At 41.4% G+C, this 25,794-nt stretch overlaps 1 long non-coding RNA gene across 7 annotated transcripts in view; it reads left to right on the top strand.

Moving 5' to 3' along the window:
- LOC107126717 (uncharacterized) overlaps positions 1-25,794 on the top strand; it is a 332,087-nt gene that overhangs the window by 71,751 nt on the left and 234,542 nt on the right. For 3 of the 7 annotated variants that reach the window (XR_012419745.1, XR_012419744.1, XR_012419747.1), the window contains exon 2: positions 8,838-8,920. The exons of the other annotated variants lie outside the window; for them this stretch is intronic. This is a non-coding gene — a long non-coding RNA (uncharacterized lncRNA). The remainder of the gene's footprint in view (positions 1-8,837; positions 8,921-25,794) is intronic. 7 annotated transcript variants of the gene reach the window in all.

Below are 25,794 nucleotides of genomic sequence, written 5' to 3' on the forward strand. Positions count from 1 at the left end.
TGAAGATTCGACATAGTACTGACCCAGAGCTAAGTGCAGAGAGACAAAAATGTAATATTTCATTACAATAAATTGGCCCTTTATTTATATTGCTTCACCAGGTCTCCATGTAATACTTCATATTCCCAGTTTTAAAGCTATTTCTCCATGTGTTTCCAGAAGGATTTAGGACTCTACTGTCATCCTTCTCTGAATTCCCTTTAGAATTGCAGCTTCAGCCCATAGTTACATTCCCCTCATATGTTGTCCCTGGGGGATAATTTTTTGTGTTACAGCGAATGACAGAAGGTACCACCTGCACACAGAGTCTATAGCACTAGAAGCTGCCACAGCTGCTTGGCATTCAAGATTACATCCCCTTTTTCATCACTTTAGCAAGCATCAATATTCCCCAGAGACATCTGTTTCTGACTGTAAACCAAATTTGTCCAATGATGAAATAATGGACTTTTCTGTCTATGTTAGCTTTTCCAAGAGTTTATGCCTATTTTGGTGTGCTATGATCCTGGGTTGGGGCTAAGTTTCCAAGTTTATTTCTCAGGGATCTATAGCATGTGTTAGAGTCTCTGTTTGTCCAAACAGCCACAGAAGCCACAAATCTCTCTTGTGAGAGATTTTGTGAATTTACTGTCAGCTCTCTTCCATTTGGGTGGACACCCTCTCCTCCTGACTGTGCCGAAATAGAATGATGATGCGCTGTAGATAACTGAAGAGGATACCTTGGAGAAGTGGGGAGTAAACCCAAGCCAGAAGAGAGCCAGTGGATACATGTCTTGCTTCAGACAAGAGAGATGGTGATAAGAGCTGAATAATAATAATTATGATAGCAATGATAAAACAGCTACACTAGTATTTTGAAGTGATTTCTAAGTACTTTACCTGTATTATTTCATTTACCCCCTTCAGGGACTCTATAAGTAGGTGCAGGTTTAATGTCCTTTATCTGAAAGTTTAGTACCAGGAGTGTTTTGGAATATGGATTTTTTCATATTTTGGAATATTTGCATTGTGAACCTTTGAATAACACGGATTTGAACTGCATGGGTCCACTTACATGTGGATCTTTTTCAACCAAAGGCAGGTGGAAAATACAGTATTGCGAAATTTAAAAACTGCCTACACAGAGGGCTGACTTTCTATGTAGGTGAGTTCCACATGGCCAACTGCGGGATGTGAGTGTGTGCGGATTTTGGTATATGCGGTGATCCTGGAGTCAATGCCACAGTGACACGAAGCGATGTCTATATACTTACAACATCCCCCAAAACAGTAATTCTGAAATCTGAAAAGCTCCAATGAGCATTTCTTTGGAATTTCATGTCAGTGCTCAAAAAGTTTCAGAGTTTGGAGCATTTGAGATTTTGGATTTTCAGATTAGGGATGCTTAACCTATATTAGTATGAATCCCATTTTAAACATGAGGAAATCAAAGCCCAGAGAATTTGTGAAATTTTCCCCAGGTCCCACAGTTAGTAAGTGCTGTAGACAGGATTCTAATCCAGCCAGGCTGACTGTGCAGCCTGCTCTGTGAACCATTACACACAGGACTTCCTCCCACTTGACAGGACTGTGTCACACTTAGGTGAAATTTTATTCTTTTCATGAGGCAGTTGCAAAGTAGTCATTTGGAGTTGCAAAAAAGATCAACCGCTCTGGCTGCAAAATAGCAGATTCTAGCCTTGTGATTTCCATCGTGTCTGTTGGCACAAACCAGAATGGAGGCCTTCAGGTCTCAGGGAGCACAAGGGAATGGGAACACCAAGGACAAGTAGTGGTGATTCCACAGCAAGGAACCTAAGCCAGACCTGAACTCAACTTGCCTAGAGTAGTAGTTGAGTTGTTTCTAATTCTTAGGGAAAGAGAAGACATCTTGGGGTTTTCTACCAACTGCTCATGTTCCCTGTATGGGGAAAGGGATAAGCACCTTCTAACAGGACTAAAACAGTGGTTGCCTATTGCTATAGTTTGGGTGTTAGTCCCTACCAAACCTCACGTTGAAATTCGGTCCCCAGTGTTGAAGGTGGGGTCTAATGGGAGGCGCTTGGGTCATGGGGGTGGATCCCTCATGAATGGATTAGTGCCTTCCCCATGTTGTGGGGTGAGTGAGTTCTTACTCTCTTCATTCTTGTGATAACTACTTGTTAACAAAGAACCTGGAATCTCTCCCTCTTTCACTTGCTCCTGTCTTTCATGTGATCTCTGCATATGCCAGCTCCCCCTTGCCTTCTGCTATAAATGGAAGCAGCCTGAGGCCTCACCAGAAGCTGAGAAATTGCTGACATCATGCTTTTTGTACAGTCAGTAGAACCATGAGCCAAATACACTTGTTCCCTTTATAAATTATCCGGCCTCAGGTATTCATTTAGAGCAACACAAAATGGCTTAGGACACCTATATTCTAGTAGGATTAAGAGAATCATGATTAAGTAGAGGCTCTCAAATCTTTTAAGAATCTGATGAAATATATATATTTCTCCCCAGAAGTATGTATGTGTGGTCATACCAATTTCACATATAAGTCTGGGGGGTTTAGGCCAGGGGTCCCCAACCCTCAGGCCATAGACTGGTATCATCTATGGCCTGGGGGTTGGGGACCCCTGGCCTAAACCCCTGGTTCCTCTTAGGAACCAGACCACATAGCAGGAGGTAAATGGTGAGCAAGTGAGGAAATCTTGATATGTATTTACAGCTATTCCTCATTGTTCACATTACCTCTTAAGCTCCGCCTCCTGTCAGGTTAGCAGCAGCATTAGATTCTCACAGGAGTGCAAACCCTATTGTGAACTGTGCCTGTGAGGGATCTAGGTTGCACACTCTTTATGATAATCTAATGCCTGATGATCTGTCACTGTCTCCCGTCACCCTCAGATGGGACTGTCTAGTTGTAGGAAAACAAGCCCAGGGCTCCCACTGATTCTACATTATGATGAGTTGTAGAATTATTTCATTATATATTATAATGTAATAATAATAGAAATGAAGTGCATAATAAATGTGATGCACCTGAATCATCCCAAAACCATCCACCCTGTCCCACTGTCCATGGAAAAATTGTCTTCCACACAACCAATCCCTGGTGCCAAAAAGGTTGGAGACTACTGGTTTAGGCTATAGATATTAAAGTATAACAATCTTAGTTAGGAGTTGTGTTCACTCTAAATAAAAATAATGTATCTGGGTCTTTAAATTCTCAGTATTGAACAGCAGCATTTCTTAAGGAAGAAAAGAGGCATCATTCTTTACTTTGGATGGATGCCACTAGGTTACAGTAGGGAGAATTCTGATTGGCTACCAAAGTTCTTGATGCCTGATGTACACACACTTCCTTCCAGTTATTCCATCAAACACTCATCTAAAGACTACTATGAAGGGATTTTGCAGATGTGATGAAGGTCCTACAGCAATTGATCCTTAGATAGAAAGATAATCTGGGTGGACCTGACTTAATCACATGATCCCTTTAAAGGAGAGAGTTTTCTCTAACTGGCCAGAGAAGAGGAAGTCAAACTCTGGCAGTAATAGAAGGGTTTGAGGCATCATTGCAGCTCTGACAATGGAGAAGGCCACAGAGCACGGAATGTGGGTGGCCCATAGATGCTGGGAGTGGCCTTCACCTGACAACCATCAAGAAAACAAGGATCTCAGCCCTACGGTTGCAAGGAGCTGAATTCGGTCAACAACAAGAATGAGTTTGAAAGCAGATTTCCTCTTTGTTGTCTCCAGATGAGCACTTAGCCTGGTCAACACCTTAATTTCAGCTTTGTGGTACTTTGCACAGAAAACACACCAACGTGTGAAAGACTTCTGTTCTACAAAATTGTGAGCTAATAAATGGTGTTATTTGAAACTCCTAAGTTTATGGTGATATGCTATGCACCAATAGAAAATTAATACACCACGTTCCCAAGATGTTCACAGGAACTCTAGAGAGGACAAAATTTTCCCATTGTAGCAACTGTCCAAAGAAGAAAAGATACTTCTCTGTTTGCCTTTAGAAGTTTCTTTCTTTCCTAAGCTTGAAAAACTAGGTTTAAAATAGCTAGCTTGAACCTAACAACTATACAGGGAAAGTCTTGCTCTGAGGACTCTTGGGATAAAATGCAGGTATGAACATTGATTTTATCCATTCCCCTTATAAGATATATAGTAAAGCTAACTTTTCACTCTAAACATGCAATCTAGCTTCCCTCTTGCCTCTTTTACTAAAGTTCTCAAGCTAAGCCTTATGGTACTCACAGTGCAATCTTCAGTATTACTCACCAGGTACTAGGGACTCCACAGCCATACCCAAGGCTTGGAAGTGACACACAGGCCTAGATTATAGTTCACTTTCTGCTTCAATTTACCATGGGCAAGTTACTTAACCTTCTTGGCTTCATGTGGAGACATGGCAAGTGAGGGGTTTAATTATTTGATCCCTGGTATCCCATTGCTATGATTTGAATGTATGTGTCCCTCAAAAATTCCTATGTTGAAACTTAATCACCAAGGTGATAGTATGAGAAGGTGGGCCTTTGAAAGGTGATTAGGTCATGAGGCCTCCACCCTCATGAATAGCATTAATGTCCTTATTAAAGAGGGTTCAGAGAGTGCTCATCCCCTTTTCTCTTCCACATCCCCCCATGTAAGAACACAGCAACAAGGTATGATCTTTGAAGCAGAGACAGCAAGCCCTCACTAGACACTGAATCCACTGGTGCCTTGGCCTTGGACTTCCCAGATTCCAGAACTCTGAGTTACCTGGTCTAAGAAATTTTAATATAGCAGAAGGAACAGACTAAGGCATTCATTTAGAGCTAACAGTCAAAGATTTAGACTTCTAGGACAGGCAGTCCCCTGACTCTAAAAACCAGTGATGTTAGATGAATACATGACTTGTATTTTTAAGGAGTGAATGCCCATCTTTCAATGTCTCAGATCCTTCTAACTTGTCCACCCAGGAGCTTTTCATTCTTGCTGGCACTTAGGATGTATCTCTTCTCCCTTTTCTCTGGGCCCTCTGTCAGAGGAAAACTCAGTGAATTTCCTTTCCATCTGGTCACATTTCATAGACTGTGACAGCTAGTGACTGCTATGACCACAGCCCACAAATCCATTCTGAAAATATGTGGTGGACACTTTTCAAGTAATAGGTAAAAAGCTATGCTCTCTTGGTAAAGATATTTTGGGGGAGATCTACCTTCTGCTTCAATCCCTTTCCACGTCAAATTTACTAGCAAATTAGAATCAATATATAGCTTAATTACAATATTAAGTTTATCTGTTATCTTGAGATTATCATACCTTTATTCGTTCCAGGTGCCTGGAATGTTTGCAGATATGTTTCACAGAAATGCTAAGTCCTTAATCAATACAACAAAATATCTCCAGCTTCCCCAGCGTGATAAATCTAGCAATCAATTACTCTGCCATAGTATAGGCCTGGTACAAGCAGGATTAAAAATATTATTGAAAAATTCTACCTCTTGATTAACTATTGATGGAAGTTCTCAGAATTAAAATGATATTTCTTAATTTACTATTTTTCAAAATCGGAAACCAAATACACCAAACTATTATATTCTATAGATCATATTCCACAAGGTCATGAAATCTTCCAAGCATAAAAAGGAAAATTATCAGCCACCAGAAACAAAAAAATAGGTGAATAAAGCCACTCTTGATTTCTATTCCTAGGAATTCCAAGATATTTGCATATAGAAAATTATGTTATTTTGAAAGTAGTAATGAATTTGAAAACATCTCATGCTCCAGAAGCCTGATTTTAGATCTATTATGGAATTCTGTGCTCTACAAACAATGCCCTATTAATCCCCCTATCGACTTGCTTCTTATGGTCCTTGTCTGGAACTAGTTTTAGTGTACAATGAAGCATTTAAATATTTTATATAAATAAATAAAAGAGGATTGGGTAGTGAGTAACATCAAAGAGCTTCACTACTTGGCAGTGCTAAATGTCTGCGACAGCTTGGTTAGCCACTGAAAAATCGCTCTAATGATATACTCACCGGAAATGTCCCCAGTTGCCTTAGAAAAAGTAAGATCCAACCAGGAAAACTCTGTCCAGCTCCATCATGAAAACAGAATCTGCAGCTGAAAAAGGTACATAGGACTGTGTGAAGAGGTCTGCTGAAATATTCGGGGGTGACAAGTGTTTTGAGTTGTAGAGAAGATAGAGGTAGAGAAAGGCAGACACTGCTTCAAGGAGGAAGTAGCAATATGAGTTTGTATTTATTCCTTTACTCCACAAACATGCCAGCTACTACTATCTAGCAGGCACTGCACTGGGACAAGGTTTACATGCTGAATACAACACACCCTAGTAACTTTGGCACTGGAATGTTAGAAAAAACCCCAGGTTGGGGTGGATAAGAGAAAATAGAATGGAAGAGAACCTAAACCAGAATTTGACTCCTACTGAGGTTAATGCGAGGATGGGTGCCATTTTTGCAAAGATCTCACTGTGGGACACAGTTTAAAGTTGTGCAGTATATAGAAAAATGCAACACAAAACACCTGGTCTGATGGTATTTCATTGAGAATTTTTTGCCTTAGGATAGTGTATGAAAAGATATGTGGATGCAGCTCGGTGGTGAGAAAAGACAATGTTGGGCTGTGCACAGGCAGAATAATGAAGAGGGTGAGTTGAGTAGTGTGATGGATTTTTTTTTTCCTCCAGCTTCTAGATCTTAATGGAGATAAAAAAAATTTTGTCAAGATCTGATTTTTAAGTCCTCATATACTGGACTCTGACAGCTGAGCCATGGGTGGCAACTGCTTAAACTAAGTCACTTTAAGCAACCATTCAAAGTACTTATGCAATCAGGTTGAAACTATTTTTAATGAGGAGAAGAAGGCTCCTTGGAGGCACTGACAGCTCTTGAACCCTGATAGCACACTTTGCACAGAGATCCCCCAGAAGCTGGCTCTGAGCAACTCTTCACATTTGCCATTTGATTAATTAAAGATGAATGGCAGAGACTTTTCCCTAAATGGGTTACTTGATTTAAGAGCTGCTGGCTAATTTTGGTTGGATACTTTAATAGAAGAGGGAAGAGAAAAGGAAAGAAAGGGGCTTGAAGAAAGAGGTAGAGAAAAGAAACACAAGGATGGAGAACAAAGAGAGACCATTTGGTAACAAATTTATTTCTTGATTTTAACCTTTAATTCCTAGGTCTTCCAGCTCGAGACTATTTTGATTTGGTTTGTGTCATTCTTATGTCGTCTTCACCCAAACAAGGGATTTTATTTAACCATTGATAGGATTTTTGTTTGTTTGTTTTCTTAAACGCTGGTTTATCTGATAAACTCTGGGCAAATCTTAACAGGCCACTTCTTATATATGACATTGATGTGGTTTGGTTTAGTGACATGGCTTAAAGGAGGCATGAAAGTTTCATCTAGCTTTGGCACTAATAAAATGATTGTGAGACGTTGGTTGGGCAAGCTCCTTTACCTGTGTGAGCCCCAGTTTTCTAACAGGACTAGCTTTAGTGACCACTCACAGCTGTAGAATTGTAGGATTTTCATTTCTAGGTATCTGAGCATCACTGATATCCTTTGTCTTTTATATCAGTTATGAGCCTCTGTTTGGGTGCGGTCATTTCTTACAGGTCCTAACAATCTATTTTGTTGCCACAATATAACACTGAAAAAAACACATAATCCGTGGCAGATTGGGAGTATTTATTTAACATAAAGCCATTTTTGATCTGTTACCTGGTTTAGGCCTTTAAGTTTTACTTGGCCAAAATGGATTTAGAAGATTGTGGGGAAATATTTTTCCTACTGTTTGCACAGGTATTCTTTGATAGGACCCATCCATCTCCCCTGAACTGACACCTCCATTGTTCAAAATTTGTACCACTTGTCGTCTCATATACTAAACCCCCAAACAAAAGCAAGGCTAGAAGGCATGCTCGGGCAAAGGACTTGAGACTGTGTGAGCAGGAATGTGAGGAACAGCATGTCAAGGACAAATTCAAATGTAAGCATTTGGAAGATTAGCATCCAGGGAAACTTTTTTTGTATTCACATTTGACTAATCAAAATAAATCTTTAAAATCACATTGGGGCTAGAAATTCATTTGTTTTTTCTTTAGAGAAAAGCAGATAGAAAAATCAAAAGCATATTGAAGCAGATCTATAGCTACAGTGACAGTTATGAATAGGTAGCATGCAAGATCCTTCAGGGTGGATTCCAGGAACTGAGCACAGTTCAGGAAGATCCTGAGCTTGCAGTTAATTATTTAGAAAATGCTCTCCTTGCTGCTAAGTAAGCACATGATGTTCTCTGGCACATCAATTAGTTTGAATTCTCAGCCCTGTAGCAAAGCTGTCAGGCAGGGCTGTTTGCATGCGTTTCTAACTGCAAAATGATGAGGCTCCTAAGAGAGGTGCCCCCGGCTTTGCAGCATGACCCTGCTACAAGGATTTTAGCCTAAGGAACAGGAAGATGCTTGGGTCTTTGAGGTTGATGGGAAAAATGGTGATTAAAAGAACTGATTAGCAACCTTAAGCGAGGCGAAAATGGGGGATGAAAACATGACACGTTAATCGAAATTTCTCACTCTTACTCCAAGGAGAGTTATTATAAGGATGAACAGTGCTGGGCATTTGAGGACTAGGTTGCAAAAGGGAGCTAGGCCTGCCAGGAGGTGATGATGGAGGCTTGCTGAGCCTGGTGGCCATTTGGGCAATAACAGAAGCGATAGTTTGTCCGGAATTGGTTCCTCCGGTGGGTTCTTGGTCTCGCTGACTTCAAGAATGAAGCCGCAGACACTCGCAGTGAGTGTTATGGTTCTTAAAGATGGTGTGTCTGGATTTTGTTCCTTCAGATGTTCAGATGTGTACGAAGTTTCTTCCTTCTGGTGGGTTCGAGGTCTCACTGACTTCGGGAGTGAAGACGCAGACCTTCGCAGTGAGTGTTACAGCTCTTAAAGGTGGAGCATCTGAAGCTGTTAGTTCTTCCCGGTGGGTTTGTGGTCTTGCTGGCTTCAGGAGTGAAGCTGCAGACCTTTGCACCCAGTGTTAAAGCTATTAAAAGTGGCGCCTCCAGAGTTGTTCATTCCTCCTGGTGGCTTCGTGGTCTCGCTGGCTTCAGGGGTGAAGCTGCAGACTTTTGCGGCGAGTGTTACAGCTCATAAAGGTAGTGCAGACCCAAAGAGTGAGCAGCAGTAAGATTTATTGTAAAGTGTGAAAGAACAAAGCTTCCACACTATGGAAGGGGTCCTGCCTCGGTTGCCACTGCTGGCTGGAGTGGCCAGCTTTTATTCCCTTATTGGGCCCTGCCCACATCCTGCTGATTGGTGCATTTTGCACAGCACTGATTGGTCCATTTTACAGAGTGCTGATTGGTCCATTTTACAGAGTGCGATTGGTCTATTTTTACAGATTGCTCATTGGTGTGTTTACAAACCTTTAGCTAGACACAGAGTGCTGATTGGTGCATTTACAATCCTTTAGCTAGACAGAAAAGTTCTCCAAGTCCCCACCCAACCCAGAAGCCCAGCCGGCTTCACCTCTCAATCACCCCTCTAAACAGGACACCCCAACTGCTGTTGGGAATTGGCCAATGACCACTCTAGCTACTTCCTGCTGAATAGGGGTGAAGAAGGGGCCCCGTAGTTGTAGTGTCCTCCAGAAGGGAACACTTTAGGCCAGTGAAAGGGCCAGCAGGTCAGTCCAGGGGTCATTGGTAGAAGTTGTTAGTTGAGCTTATTTGGGGTTCCATTTGTAAGACCATCCGTAGCTTGATGGCCTCAATCCTAGAGGAAACAAATTTGACAAGAAGGTTAAAAATACAGGGCCAAAGGCGAGTAACAGTAAGATGGCTGCCATGGGACCTAGAAAGAGGAGAAGTCATGCTGCCCAACTCCAGAGGTTGGTATAAGTGTTTGAAACGCATTGTCTGATTTCGGAAGCCTTTTCCTGTGAATGCCGGGTGGCATCTCATACTATCCCTGACTGGTTAGTGTAAAAACAACACTCTTCCCCTAAGAAGGTACAGAGGCCTCCTTTCTCAGCAAGGAGGAGGTCTAGGCCTCGGCAGTTTTGGAGAGTCACTGCTGCCAAAGAGTCTATTTGGGATTGTAGTTACTATCTTTACTGGATAGATTTTGTTATTTCTTGCAAACTATCTGAGAAATGCTTTGAGAACGTGTGGTAGTAGGATAATGAAGTAAACTGGCTATTCTGGTTCCTGTAGCAGTGGTCATTTCTAACCCTATGAGTAGGGTTATTAGTTGTATGGCCCTGCACTGATGGACTTGAGCTTTGAGGGACACTGATAGGGTCTGATTTCCGTAAGATTAGAAGTTAGGATAATATATATTACACTGTTAACTTTTAGCAAACTTTACTTTTGTTGAAAACCTTGTAAGTTTGGGATTTCACTTATTCTTTGTTATAAATAAGACCTCATTCAGTCCAGATTAACTTAAAATTGGTATAGATGGCTCCTTCCTGATTCTCTAAGTACTTTAAGGTTTGGCTGAGTGCAAACAGCTCGCACATTTGAGCAGACCAATTATTAGGCAATTTTCCTAATTCTGCTTCTATAAGAGTTTTCTTATCACTTACTGAATACCCATTGTGTCTTTTTCCTTAATCGCCTGGGAGGAACCATCTATTGTCCTGTCCTGAAGGGAGTTCCTCCTATGTCTGGTAGGACCTTCAGATTTAGATCCCCTATTAGAAAACTTGTTGGGTTCAGGATTTTTGATAGGAAGGCTACGGGTTGTCAGTGGCCTCAGTGCTTTCTGACAATGCCCTTGTTTACACTGACAACAAGGTGGTATTGGAGTGTTACAGGATCACAGAGAAGACCTTCAATTATCAATTATAGGTTTTATATTTACCCTGGCTTTTAAAGGAATAGGGTACACTGTTTTTTCTTTACTACTTCTATCTCTTTCTCTCTCTTTGACTCTCTGTTTCTCTGTCTCTTCCTCTCTGTCTCCTTCTCTTTGACTTCCTTTCTCTTTCTGTCTCTCGCTGTCTCTCTGTCTCTTCCTCTCTCTCTCTTTCTCTCTCTGACTTTCTGTCTCTTTCTCTCTTTCCTTCTGTCTTTGACTTTGTCTCTCTTTCTCTCTGCTGGTCTTTCCCTGCCTCTTCCAGCCACTTATGCTGCTGTTCTCCCCTCTCCTTCCCGTTTTTGATGGCTTCAGCAGTGTAAGACTGCCACCTCCTTAGGTTTTTGCACTGTGTGCAATAACTCCATAATTTCCTTGTGGTATTTAATGGAGACTCCCCCAGAGGTTAGGAACTCCCTTTCTTTCCATATTGCAGCATGGACATGTAGGGTTGTAGGATTAGGTAAGCATACTTGCTATCTGTATGCATATTTATTCTTTTTTCTTTTCCCAGTTCTAAGGCTTGGGTAAGTGCCACTAGTCCTGCTAACTGGCGTTGGTCCCTGGGGGAAGAGGCTTACTTTCAAGTATGGTTACATCACTAACTATGGCATAACCCACCCTTCATATCCCATTCTCCACAAATGAACTTCCATCAGTATATAGGTTAAGCTCTGGATTAGCTAAGGGGACTTCTAAGAGATCATCTTGGGCGGCATAAGTCTGGACTGTAATTTGTTGGCGGTCATGCTCGATTGGTTCCCCATCCTCTGGGAGAAAAGTGGCAGGGTTGAGGGCCACGCATGTATATATTTGAAGCACTGGTCCCTCAAGGAATAGCGCCTGGTATCTAAGGAGGTGGTTGTCTGACAGCCATAAACTTTTTGGCACCTAGTATGCCATTTACATCATGAGTAGTGCAGACAGTGAGATCCTTTCCTTGTATTATTTTGATAGCCTCTGACACTAAGATGACCACCGCTGCAACTACCTGTAAACAGTGATGCCAGCCTTTTGCTACTACATCAATTTCCTTACTTAGGTATGCCACTGGTTGTGGGGTTGTCCCACGAGTCTGAGTAAGGACTCTAAGAGCTATCCCTGCTTTCTCCGTGATGTATAAAGAGAAGTTTTGTCCTATGGGAAGGCTTAAAGCTGGAGCTTGTACTACAACGTGCTTTAAGGTTTTGAAGGTTGTTTCTGCCCCTGGTTCCCATTCTACTAGATGGGTATTTGTCCTCTGGGTCTCCTTGATTAGAGTATAGAGGGGCCTGGCTATCTCGCTGTAGCTGGGGATCCATAGTTGGCAAAAGCTGGTGATTCCAAGGAACCCCTGCAACTGTTTTAATGTCTTAGGGTGAAGATAAGCCAGTATAGGCTGTATTCATTCCTTGCTGAGGGCCCTGGTCCCTCTGGCTAAGATTAGACCTAGATATTTGACCTGCTGTAAGCAAAGCTGAGCCTTCAACCTAGATGCCTTGTACCCCTGATTAGCTAGAAAGTTCAAGAGATCTAGAGTAGCCTGCTGGCATGAGGCTTCCAAACTGGTAGCCAAAAGCAAACCATCCACATACTGAAGGACTGGAGTGCCTGGACTTGAGAAATGGCCTAGATCTTGGGCCAGTGCCTGACCTAACAGATGAGGGCTATCCCTAAACCCTTGGGGCAAGACCGTCCATGTAAGTTGGGAGGTGTGGTCTGTGGGATTCTCAAAGGCAAAGAGAAACTGGGAGTCAGAGTGCAGGGGAATACAGAAGAAGGCATCCTTGAGGTCCAGAACAGTGAACCATTCTGCTTCCTCTGGTATTTGAGAGAGCAGAATATAGGGGTTGGGTACAACTGGATAGAGAGGAATTACTGCCTCATTGATGAGTCTAAGATTTTGCACTAGTCTCCACTGACCATTCGATTTTTGTAGTCCTGGAATTGGGATGTTGCAGGTACTGCTGCATTTCCTTACTAAGCCTTGAGCTTTTAAATGTTTAACAATATCCTGTAATCCTTTATGAGCTTCAGGCCTTAAGGGATATTGCCTTTGATAAGGAAAAGTGGTAGGGTCTTTTAGCCTCATCTGGACTGGGCGGGCATTTTTTGCCCTTCCAAATTGTCCTTCCAATGCCCAGACTTCAGGGCTGATTCCCTCCTGAAGTAGGGGATAACAAATGGGTAACTTGTTCCCCATATTCATGTAGATAATAGCTCCAGCTTTGGCTAATATATCCCTACCTAATAAGGGTGTGGGACTTTCAGGCATAACAAGAAAGGCATGTGAAAAGAGCAAAGTCTCCCAATTACAACTGAGGAGGTGGGAGAAATACCTGGTTACAGGCTGTCCCAGGATTCCTCAGATGGTAATGGACCTTGAGGACAGTCATCTGGGACAGGAGATTAACACTGAGAAGGCCACACCAGTGTCCAGGAGGAAGTCAATTTCCTGGCCCTTAATGGTTAAACGTACCTGGGGCTCAGTGAGGGTGATGACATGAGCTGGTGCTTGCCCCAGGAACCCTCAGTCCTGTTGTTGGATCATCTGGTTGGGGGCTTCTGTCCCAGAGAACCTTTGTCCTCTGGGGCAGTGTGCCTTCCAGTGATTGCCTCGGCATAGTGGACATGGGCAAGGGGGCAGCTTGTTTCTCATAGGACAATTTTTTTTTAAAGTGCCCTTGTAAACCACACTGACACCAAGCCCTACCGGGTGATTGGCCTGCTCCATTTTCTGTCCAAGGTTTGTGTGAGGGCCATAACTAAGGCTGCGACCTTTCTCTGATCTCTCTTTTCCTTTTGGGCCTGTTCCTCTCGGTCCCTGTTATAGAACACCAAGGTTGCCAGGTTTAATAATGCCTCCAGATTTTGTTCAGGGCCCAGGGCTCGCTTTTGAAGCTTTCTCCTGATATCTGCAGCTGATTGGGTAATAAACTTATCTTTTAGAACCAATTGACCCTCTAGTGAGTCGGGTGACAGGGGAGTATATTTCCTGAAGGCTTTCCATGGCTGCTTCAGGAAGGCAGAAGAATTTTCTTCCTTTCCCTGAGTTATGGTGGATATCACGAATAAATAATGGGGTTTTTCCTAATTTTCCTTAGTCCTTCTAGAACACAAGTCAGCAGATGTTTACAGACTCCAGTCCCCATGATCTGAGTCGAGGTCCCAGTGGGGATCCATACTGGGGACGGCTTGCTGACTGGTAGGGAATTTGTCTCTTTCTTCAGCTGTCATTCTATCATTTACTTGACTAAGACACCAGGTATCTCCAAACTTTTGGGCTGCAGCTAAAGCTGCATTCTTTTCATTAAAGCCCAGGGTTTGATCTCACAATAGCATGACACCTCTCCAAGTGAGATCGAAGGTTTGCCCTAGACCCTGTAGGACATCTGTATACCTATCAGGATCATCTGAAAGCTTCCCCAGGTCTGCCTTGATCTGCTTTAAATCAGAGATGGAGAAGGGGACATGTACCGGGGTTGGGCCAAATTCCCCTCCCCCTACAGCTTCAAGGGGACAAACTGATAGGTTTTTGTGATCCTTTGGAGATTTCTTTGCTTATTTCCTTCTGGGTGGGGGAGATTAGAGGAGGCTTGTCATTAATAGGAAGGGGAGCTATAGGGAGGCTAGGATATGGGGGTAAGCTGAAAGGTCCTCCTGTGGGATGTAAATTGCAAGCTTTGTATAGTTGTTATTATCCTTCAATGAAAAGAAAGCTTGGACATAAGGTATTTCACTCTATTTACCTTCCCTCTTACAGAAAAGGTCAAGCTGCAGGATAGTATTATAATTTATACTTCCCTCAGGTGGCCATTTTTTCCCATCAGAGAGAGAATATTGGGGCCAGGCCACAGTGCAGAAAAAAATGAGTCACCTTTGTTTTAGGTTTTGCAGGTCAAATTCGTCCCCATGGCTTTGGATGCATTTCAAGGGTGAGCCTGTTGATGCCTCAGTATTTCCCATCTGAAAGACAAAACCGCCCAGGGTTTTGGTTTGTTTCTCCCCCTGCCCAAGAACCTGCAAGCATCCCTAGATCCTGCTGATTGGAATAGTTGCGCTGACTGGCGCAGCAGCAGAAACACTAGTTTTCCTCCTAGACCACAAGGAGGACTGAGGAAGGTCGGATTTAGTGACCCTTACTGATACATTCTCGAAAACCTGCACCCTTGCCTGTCCTCCTAGACCACAAGGAGGACCAAGAAAAATTGGATTTAGTGGCCCTTACCGACCCATTCTCGAAAACCTGTTAGAATACTAAACATTCTCCTGTTAGTATTGGGACTTTACCCCTGTCCTATAAAGATGTTATGCACCAAAAATGGAGTGGAGGGCCATACCCTGAGGGAGGGAAGAGATCTCCAGGGTTGGAAGAGTGGCACCTTTTGTCCTTACTTGAATAGGAAGGATACGATTTCGGAGGCTCCCCATATCTAGCTTCAGGAATAGCTTTTGTTAGGCCTGCTTGTCTGAGGAGGGATCCTAAAATTCCAGATAGTCCTCCCTCCAATAAGTCTTTGGGCAAAAAATTATGTATTTCTGACTGGCGAGCCCGGGTGCCTAAAGAAGGTAACAGAGTCCTGAAGTTTATACTAGAAATCATTCTTACAGGAGAAACTAGAAAAGCACCAGAGACAGGGAGTGGTTTTTGGAAGTGGGACTAGCCTCAGAGAAGAGAGGTGAGAGGAAGTTTGTCTGACAGGCATTAGGACCCAGGAGGCAAGTGTCAGGATAGATAGGATAGATGGGTGAGTCTTGCTTGGGTGACATGGCTTTGAGAGTTCTGTTCATGGCCACAGGGTCAACCAACTTGTTGTCGGGACCCCAGAGCTGAATGGCTTTCCTCTCTGTCGACCCTCAGCTCAGCCCGGAAGTACAGAAAAAGCAGAAGCTGGCCCAGGCAAACCAACACTCCCAACTCTGAAGAGTCAGGGGTTGTTAGAGAGCCCTTTCCCAGAAAGCCTGACACCTGTGTCTTTAGTCCGGTGGCCATGCTAGTCACTTTTAACTGGCCGACAGGTGCCTGGTATTTAGCCCCCGAATGCTAATGAAAAATAGAATAGCAAGCAAAAGGGGTCCGATGGTACTCACTGCTTGGTGATGGCTGACGGTCCCTTATGGTTGCCAAAATGTGTCCAGAATTGGTTCCTTCCGGTGGGTTCTTGATCTCACTGACTTCAAGAATGAAGCCGTGGACCCTCACGGTGTTACAGTCCTTAAAGATGGTGTGTCTGGAGTTTGTTCCTTCAGATGTTCAGATGTGTCCAGAGTTTCTTCCTTCTGGTGGGATCATGGTCTCGCTGACTTCAGGAGTGAAGACGCAGACCTTCGCAGTGAGTGTTGCAGCTCTTAAAGGTGGCACGTCTGAAGTTGTTCATTCTTCCCGGTGGGTTCGTGGTCTTACTGGCTTCAGGAGTGAAGCTGCAGACTTTTGCGGCGAGTGTTACAGCTCATAAAGGTAGTGCAGAACCAAAGAGTGAGCAGCAGCAAGATCTATTGTGAAGAACAAAAAAACAAAGTTTCCACAATGTGGAAGTGGACCCCAGTGGGTTGCCACTGCTGGCTCCAGTGACCAGCTTTTATTCCCTTATTTGGCCCTGCCCACATCCTACTGATTGGTCCATTTTACACAGCGCCAATTGGTCCAATTTACAGAGTGCTCATTGATGTGTTTACAAACATTTAGCTAGACACAGAGTGCTGGTTGGTACATTTACAATCCTTTAGCTAGACAGAAAAGTTCTCCAGGTCCCCACCCAATTAGCTAGACATAGAGCACTGATTGGTGCATTTATAATCCTTTAGCTAGACAGAAAAGTTCTCCAAGTCCCCACCTGACTTAGAAGCCCAGCTGGCTTCACCTCAATAGGACAGTTATGTCCTATTATGTGCTCAGTCAATGCAATACAGTAGCAGGCTGAGAGCCATATGGTTACATGATTAAATGTCTCTACCATATGTACACTTAAAATATGGTAAAAGATAATGTGAGGGAACAATGGAAAAAGAATAATGTATGAAAGGGCCATAGAATAGAAAGATGTTATTTTAGTTTGGAGGAACCAAGGGCAACTTCCTGAAAAATGTAACATCTGAGCAGGATCTTGAGGGAAGAGGAGAAGTGTTTAGAAGACAGACGAGGAAGCAATGCATTCCAGGTGAGGGAACCACAGGGACAAAAGCATCAAGGTATCAAGTTTCAGTAATGGGTGATTTGGTGCAGCTAACAGACAGCATATGAGAAGGGAAAGATAGACGATTAAGTGGGAGAGGGCATCTGGCGCCAGATTGTTCTAGGCGCAAAGATTTTGAACTTTATTCTGGAAGCAGTGAAAGGCTGTCAGTGCCTCTGAACAGGAAAGGAACACAATTAGAACTGCGGACGTGTGGAAGATGAACTGCAGGCCAGGAAGGGGCTGAAAATTGCTATAAGGCAATGGTATAGATCAGAGTTAATGTTGACCACAACAGAGGGAATTGAAAGAAACGATGGGGATGAGGAACATCATGGAGCCAAATCACACTGAACTTGATGGCTTATGGCATATCTGGAGTAAAGAGTAGGAACCAGTAACTGAATGGGTGGAGGTTTCACATCTGCGATGGCAGGAGTAGAAGAGAGAACACAGAGAATGAGCAGGGGGATGGCAGAGGATAAAAGGCCCAAGGATAAGAAATTCTGTTTTGGGCCAGGTGCGGTGGCTCACGTCTGTAATCCCAGCACTTCAGAAGGCTGAGGCGGGCAAATCATGAGGTCAGGAGTTCGAGATCAGCCTGGCCAACATGGCGAAACTCCATCTCTACTAAAAATACAACAAATTAGCCTGGCGTAGTGGCGGGCGCCTATAATCCCAGCTACTTGAGAGGCTGAGACAGGAGAATCGTTTGAACCTGAGAGGCAGAGGTTGCAGTGAGCCCAGATTGCACCACTGCACTCCAGCCCAGGCGACAGAGTGACACTCTGTCTCAAACAAACAAACAAACAAAACAAAACAAAACAAAAAACCACAAAAAACAAAGAAATTTTATTTTGGACATGCTACACATGTGAGAACAGAGAAATGTGTCCATGAAAATGTCCTGCTTGTATACATGCAGGTCTAGAATCCCAGAGGTCTTATCTGGAGAAAAAACTAGAGGCATCCCTCATAAAGCGATGAGCATATAACAGGACATAACTGTCCTATTGAGAGGTGATGAAGTCATGATTAGAAACAACAATGAGGACAACAACAGGTTAACCAAGGGGGAAGGGACAAGAAATGAGGATTATAATCTGGGGCCTGACAACATGCAGGGAGCAAACAGAGAGGAAGGTATCCATGCAGAAAGAGACAGGAAAAAAGGGGTAGGAGAAGACAAAGAACAAAAAGTTTAACCTTCTGAAAGCCAAGGAAGGAGACAGTTAAGAACTGATGATTTTTAGGACAAATACCTAATGCATGCAGGGCTTAAAACCTAGATGATGGGTTGATGGGTGCAGCAAACCACCATGGCACATGTATACCTATGTAACAAACCTGCACATTCTGCACATGTATCCTGGAACTTAAAAAAAATAAAAAATAAAAAACTGAAGCTTTTAACCAAGCCTCAAGGGCTGCCAAGAAGCCAAGGAGGGTAAGACAGAATTCAGATGCTAAAGTGACAAGAGTGATCTTCAGAAGAGTGTTGTCCACTATGGGGACAGGAGGTTGAAGAGCAGGTAAGCATTTAGAAGTGGAAACAGCAAGGATAGTGATTGCAGTATACAGCTGTCTTCTTTATATTACAGGAAAAATAGATTTGGAACTGAGAATTTTGAGCATTGAAATGTCATGGTGATAGACAAGGACTTGAAAAAGGCAAACAATTATTTAAAATGATATATTTGTATTTATTTCAAACCTTGAAATCCACTTACTCATATATCCTAAAGTAAATGAAACCAATAAACAAAGCACAAATTTAATTAAGCATGTGTTAGTGGTTCATTCAGCACCTGGGTAAAACCAAATATACCTACAGAGGTACAGAATTTCCATGGCTAATATGTGTTGAATTTTATTAGTTACCATTAGTAATTAGAGTCATATGTGGAGTTAATAGTCTGTAAATATTACTTGAGTGCTTACTATACTCCTAGATGATGGTGGGGACCAGAGTCCTCTCTGTCTTTGTAGATCTCACATGGTTTCCATAGCTACAGTGTGACTCCCCTAACTTTAAATACTCAGACCCACTCTCCACACATGATACTGTACTGCAGAGTTGAGATGTGAAGGAACAGTTGCCCACCTTGAGGCCTGAGGCCCTGAGTTCTGGTTCTAGCTCTAATATTGCCAGACCTAGAGTGCTGCTGACTCGGGATTAGTCACCCAGTCTCAACTCTTTCTCTTTTTCTGTGAATGGAGGTTTTAGTGCCTGCTAGGCACCCTTTCAAGGGTTTCTACAAAATTTCACTTATCTTTCCCAACAAACCTAGAGAGGAAGGCAAATAATCCTGGTTTTACAGATGAAAAACTCAGTTAATTGGAAGTAAATCCAAATAAGATATGTGGGATTATCTCTCCTTGGCTGCCTATCTAAAATATATAGACTTCTCAGGACAATATTTTTCTACATAGCATTTATCAATGTACACTTGACTTATATGGGTTATAGTCCATCTTCTCACTGGATGTAAGTTTCCTTAGGACAGGAACTTTTGCTGTTTCATATACACTGTGTTCTCTTTCTCTTGGACTTAAACGCAGACCTGGACAATTGAAACGATACCAATTTAAGCAATTTAAATGAGGGGCCCACTGTTAACTGAATTCAGATCAATTTAAATGAATGAGGGACCCATTGTTAACTGAATTCAGTGAAATATTTTGAGTTAAATTTGAGAGTTTGAGAGTCTGTCTTCTCTCCAGAGAAAGTAGGTCTCTTGGGTACCAGCGAGTACACCAAGGCAAAAGTATATCTGTCAAATGTCCCCTTCCCCCATCACAGGTATTCATGAAGCTTCACAAGGCTCTCTCATATTACTTCCAAGGATCAGCCAAATCCTGGGAGGCTCTGGGTCAGTGTGTCATTCTGCCAACTTGAGGCAGTAAGGCCATCAGTCATGGGAAGGGCATTTTCTGTGAGTCAACATCACCCCTTCCTGAATACTGAGCTTTCAATATTGACATATGGTCCCAGAAGAGGCCTTTAGGAAAAGTCAATTTGATGACACCACTGAAATGCTGGTAACTAGAGGCCTGAGGTGAAAATGCAAATTTATTAATATAGGCTGCAAAGTCCACTAAACAATCTCAAGTTAGAAAAGCTGAAATTAAAGACTTGGAATCAACCCAAATGTCCATCAGTGACAGACTGGATTAAGAAAATGTGGCACATATACACCATGGAATACTATGCAGCCATCAAAAAGGATGAGTTTGTGTCCTTTGTAGGGACATGGATGCAGCTGGAAACCATCATTCTTAGCAAACTCTCACAAGAACAGAAAACCAAACACCGCATGTTCTCACTCATAGGTGGGAACTGAACAATGAGATCACTTGGACTCGGGAAGGGGGACATCACACACCGGGGCCTATCATGGGGAGAGGGGAGGGGGGAAGGATTGCATTGGGAGTTATACCTGATGTAAATGACGAGTTGTTGGGCGCTGACGAGTTGATGGGTGCAGCACAGCAACATGGCACAAGTATACATATGTAACAAACCTGCATGTTATGCACATGTACCCTAGAACTTAAAGTATAATAATAATAATAATAATAAAAAGAAAAGCTGAAATCTACTTACTTACTTATTACCTCAAGTCTTGAGTACAACCTTCACTTAACCTGCTGCTGCTTCTTGCTACTGAGCTCCTGTCTCCTTTCACAGCCAAACTTGGAGAATTGACCTGCATGTGTTCCTTCTCTTTCTTCAGAACATCGTTTCATTTAATTTGACTTCTGCTGCTATTATTTTTTTGCAAACTTCATCTTATAAAATGCTGCTTTTAGCTTAGGCCAGCACTTTGCACACAGTAGGAGTTTAATTAATGCTTTAATTCAACAGAGGTTTTGATTGATTTGTTATGTCATTGGAAGCCACTCCTGACCTCCTAGTCAATACATTTTTTCTTTGCCTGCTCTCTGAGAGATGCTATTGCCTCTCCTCATTTTCTTGAAACCATGTTTGTCTCTATGGGATACAACACAGACCACTAGATTTTGAAACCAAATGACATTAGTTGAATCCTTGACCTACCATGCAAAATCTGTTGTGACTTTGATGAACTTATAATCTTTATATTTTCATTTCTTTCCTCTATAGATCTGCTTCTACCTGAAAAAATTTGAGTGAGGATGAAATGAAGTCATGTTAAATGACTTTACAAATGAATTAGTGCATAATAGATTCACATATAAATATGTATATGTACATTTTATATCTAATTGACCATTTCTCACTGTGCCTTCCTTACCGTGTTGTGGGGAGGATAAAATTAAAGATATATGTATGTGAAAGTGCCTAGCACAGCAGATGCCTGCATGATGAGAAGGGACCAGTCATACGTCATGGGGAGGAACACTTGAAACAGGAGGCACAGTTAGTGCAGCAATACTATGGAAGGAAAGAGTCTGAATGGAGGAGGAGGAACGAAAGGATTGACAAATGTGGTTTGAGTATAGGAAACAAGGGCAGGAGTGACACAAGTTGACGCTAGACATTCCCTCTTCTTGACATATATCCAAAGGAAATGAAATCAGCATCTCATAAAGATATCCGCAGTCGCATGTTCATTTTAGCATTATTCACAATAGCCAAATTATGAAAGCAAGATTCATTGACAGATGAATGGATAAAGCAAATGTGGTGTATGTTTATATAATGCAATATTATTCAACCGTAAAAAAGGAGATCCTGGCATTATCTACAACATAGATGTTTATTTCATACTATGTGAAATAAGCCAGACAGAAAAATATTACATGCTCTCACCTGTATGTACAATATATTTTGGGGAAGAGCTCAAATACACAGAAATAGAGAATAAAACAGTGGGTACCATGGGCAGGTGGTGGGGAGAAGAAATGGGGAGTTTTAGATAAAAGGACACAAAATAGCAGACACGTAGGATGAACAGGCCTAGAGATCTGATATTCAATAGGAGGACTAAACTTAATAAAATTGTATTGCATTAGGAATTTTGTTAAATAATTAGATTTTAGCTGGTCTTGTCACACAAAAAAGTAACTATGTGAGATGATATATGTGTCAATTTGCTATAGTAACCATTTTACTATTGATATGTAGCCCATAACACTGTGCTGTAAACTTCAAATGTACACAATAAAAATTATTTTTTTAAAAAAGATAACACTGGAAAAATAAGCAGAGATTGGATCACATAGAAGCTTGTAGAAATTTGGATTTTATTCTAAGTTCAATGGGGTGCCATATGAAGGTTTTGAGCAAGGGTGTGGAGTGATCCCACTGAAGTTCTAAAAATATCACAAGGATACTGTGTAGGTGGTAGTGGGACCAGCACGGAAGGAGAGAGATAAATTAGGAGGTGGTGCAGCCATCCAGAGACTAACTGATAGGGGATTCTCTTAGGGAGGCAAGCACGAAGATGGAAACAGTGGACACATAAGAATATATTGTGAGAAAGAGTCAATAATAAAATATAAATGCTTTTACTGATAACTAATACTCTTTATAATTTGGCTATAAACCCTCTATCCTAACTTGAACTTACATGTCACTGCTCCATGTCTCTTGTGCCAGTCAAGGTAGGGTACAGGTAAGTCCCTTTGTGCACTCCTGCCTTCATTCCTTGCTCATGTCTCCTCATTAAAGTATCCTCTCTATATAAGTGGTCTCTAAACTTTTTGACTGTAGACATGCCTCTATAATATGTGCATGTTTAGTATATGAATTGCATATATGCATATTATTAGTTTATATGATAAAGATTAGTAAAGTCTAATTTTAAAAAAAACATAAAAAGTGATTATAAATGAAAATCTTAATTATTTCTTTCTCCACTCCAGTAGATGTCTTGTGGCCCACATCTCCCTTGAAGTAAGCACATGTCACTTGGTGAACACAGGTTATTGATTTTTACCAATTCTTTAAAATTTAAATCAAGCTACTTTTCCTATGAAATTGTTCTTAACATCCTTGGCTTTGAAGTCCTATAGACACCTGAATTCTACCACTGAAATTAAATTTAGCATTTTTCTTTCACCATTTGTAGTACTTCACTCTGTCATGTCTTTTCTTCATCTAGTCTACAGGCTCCTTGAGGGCACCGAATAATATTTTAAATTTGTTTTCATCAACATTAATATTTGTTGACTGAAGGAGGAATGTAATAACTTTTTAAAAAATCCTGTTTAGTCGTGGACATCAAGGGTTATTCATCAATTCAACAACAATTATCCCCTGAGTATCTATCACGGATTAAGTGTTCAAGTTGTTGAGTATCAAGAAACGACAGGACTAGTAAGGTCTCTTCTCTCATAGAGCTGACATTTAAGAGGGAGTGTGACAGGAAATAAATAATGAACCAAGATAATTTAAAATGATGAATGACAAGTTTTATGGAGAAAACCATGTAGTAGGGATGTTGGTTGGGGTAAATGTGATGAATGAAGTCCTCTAAGGAAGTGCCATTGTGTCTCTCTATCCTATATGGTGGAAGACTCAAAGAGTTAAGCTTATCAGAGGTGAGTTATAAATACTTGCCATTCCATATGGTTTTCTTATCCCCATTGATTTAGCTCTATTCTAACGTCCACGGTCATTAAGATTATTTAAAATTTCTTTGTCATAGTGACCAATTCTCACTTTTAAAGGCTAGCCACTAACTTACAAGTCAGTAGAATAGGTCAGTAAGGCTAATGTTAGCTGCCATAACAAACAAGTCTCCAAATATCAGTGGCTTCACACAATAGAAATTGATTTCTTATTTATGTGACAGTTCAATATGGGTGTTCTTTGTTGGCAGATGACCTTTTGAGATCCAGATTCTTCCATCTTCTGGTCTCATTTTCATCTAGGATCTTAGAGTTCTCCACATTTAGCCAGAGGATACAAAAAGAAAGGAAAATACTACATGTGGGAGGATTTTGTGGACCTGTAATGAAAGTGGTGATTTGCATATTCCAGAACAAGGAGGCTATGTCTCATTGCAAAGGTGGCTGGGAAATGTAATTTCATTGTGGCACTGGAACAAACAAAAGCGGGTGTTTTGAGACTGGCCAGTCTCTATCACAGTTTGCTGCTCTAAAGTCCTTTTTTTCTAAGGTTTGAAATATATTTAAATTTGATGACCACCATAAAGTAAGAAAAAGGTGCGTGTGATAAAATGCACCTTTATCTGAGAGAATTCAAATTCATCTCCAATGATTTTTTTTCACTGATTTTAACTTCCTGCAGTTAATTTCATGCATCCCACTTATCCCCACAAACTGGCCAATTTTCATAAATCTAAACAGTAAATCAAGATTCAATCCTGAATTACAAATGTAATACTTCAATGCAAAAATTCTTGCCACAAGTAAAAATTCACAGCATCTACTTTCTAGCTCATTAAACTCAATGCCAGAAAATGACCCAAAGCAGCATTTCTTCTTCAGATAACGAAATGGTTGGCTACACTAGATACTAGAATTACTAACAATAAAATATGTAAATTTATTCAATCATAAGCTCCTTGCCTTATGGTAATGCTATAATTATCTTTGTTGTTCTCTTTATTTGTTACATGTAGTATTTAAGAATCAGGCTTAATTATTTTAACTTAATGCACATAATTCTTTACTAATCACTGATTTTAATTGGGGGAGTAAGTGGTTAGTAGCTCAGGAGCTTAGATGCTTTGACCTTTTATTTACTCTGTCCTTTGGGCTAATTGTCATCATGGCTCTTGAATATTAGGCACTCTTGATAATTCTTGGAAGCTCTGAAAATACATTATGATGCATTCAATTTACCATACCCCCTGGGTTGAAGAGAAGAGTCAATTATTGTATTAATTTTATTAGGGTTAAATAGGACACCAAGGAAGTTTAGGCAAAAGTATGTACAAACTTGTTCGGTTCTTACTTATGGGACTGGGTATGACACAGCCTGAAAAGGGCAGCCATGAGTGGATTCTGAAGATTGAACTCAGCCAGAGGCAGATTTAAATGAGGTCACCTAAATCAGGGAGCTGGGACAACCAGAAAAATGAGGCTAGGCGTGAAATTCAAAGAAGAGAAGAAATGATCAATAGTGTAGAAGGCATGAGAAAGGAAGTCCATGTCTTGTAAAGACAGGTTGAGGAGAGTATTCGAGAGTTCATTCTTCCTTTACTTCTCACCTTCTCTCCTTCCCAACCTCTCTCCATAAAATGCCCATAAAATGCTGCTTTCTTTATAATTCTGAGCCAGGGAGCTCTGTCCATTGCCTTATTTCACTTCTTTCCCTGGAATCAATGTCCATGCTGGATTTCCACATGCATCAATTGCTCCATTTGTTTAAAGAATTGTGTCTGTGTCTTTAAACTGCAGCACATGCTGACTCAGCCACTTTGATGATGGAGACTGGAATAGCTCCATAGGCCGTTTACTAATCAGCACGCTGACCATCTTTGGCTTATTCCTACTTGAAGGTTTGAGTCTCTGATGTACAACGACAGTGCAATGGACATGGTAGATATTTCCTTTCCCATTGTTTTCTGTCAAGTTCAAAATAGGACTACTTTTTATTACTTACTTATGCACACTTAATTTAATAAAATGTCTGTTTATAGCCATTCTACCTAATTTAATCAATTATTCATTATATAAATCTCTATTTTATATTTTCTATCTGTCAGGCCCAGGTATATAAAAATGAAATAATACAAAGACCTTGGTATCAAGGGGTTTAAAATCTAGTGGGGAGAAACAAGCACGTAAATAAAGGAGTAAAACGTAATTCAACAACTCTGGTTCAAGACGTC

This window comes from Macaca fascicularis, chromosome 11, assembly GCF_037993035.2.
Source record: "Macaca fascicularis isolate 582-1 chromosome 11, T2T-MFA8v1.1".
Taxonomy (NCBI): Eukaryota; Metazoa; Chordata; class Mammalia; order Primates; family Cercopithecidae; genus Macaca; species Macaca fascicularis.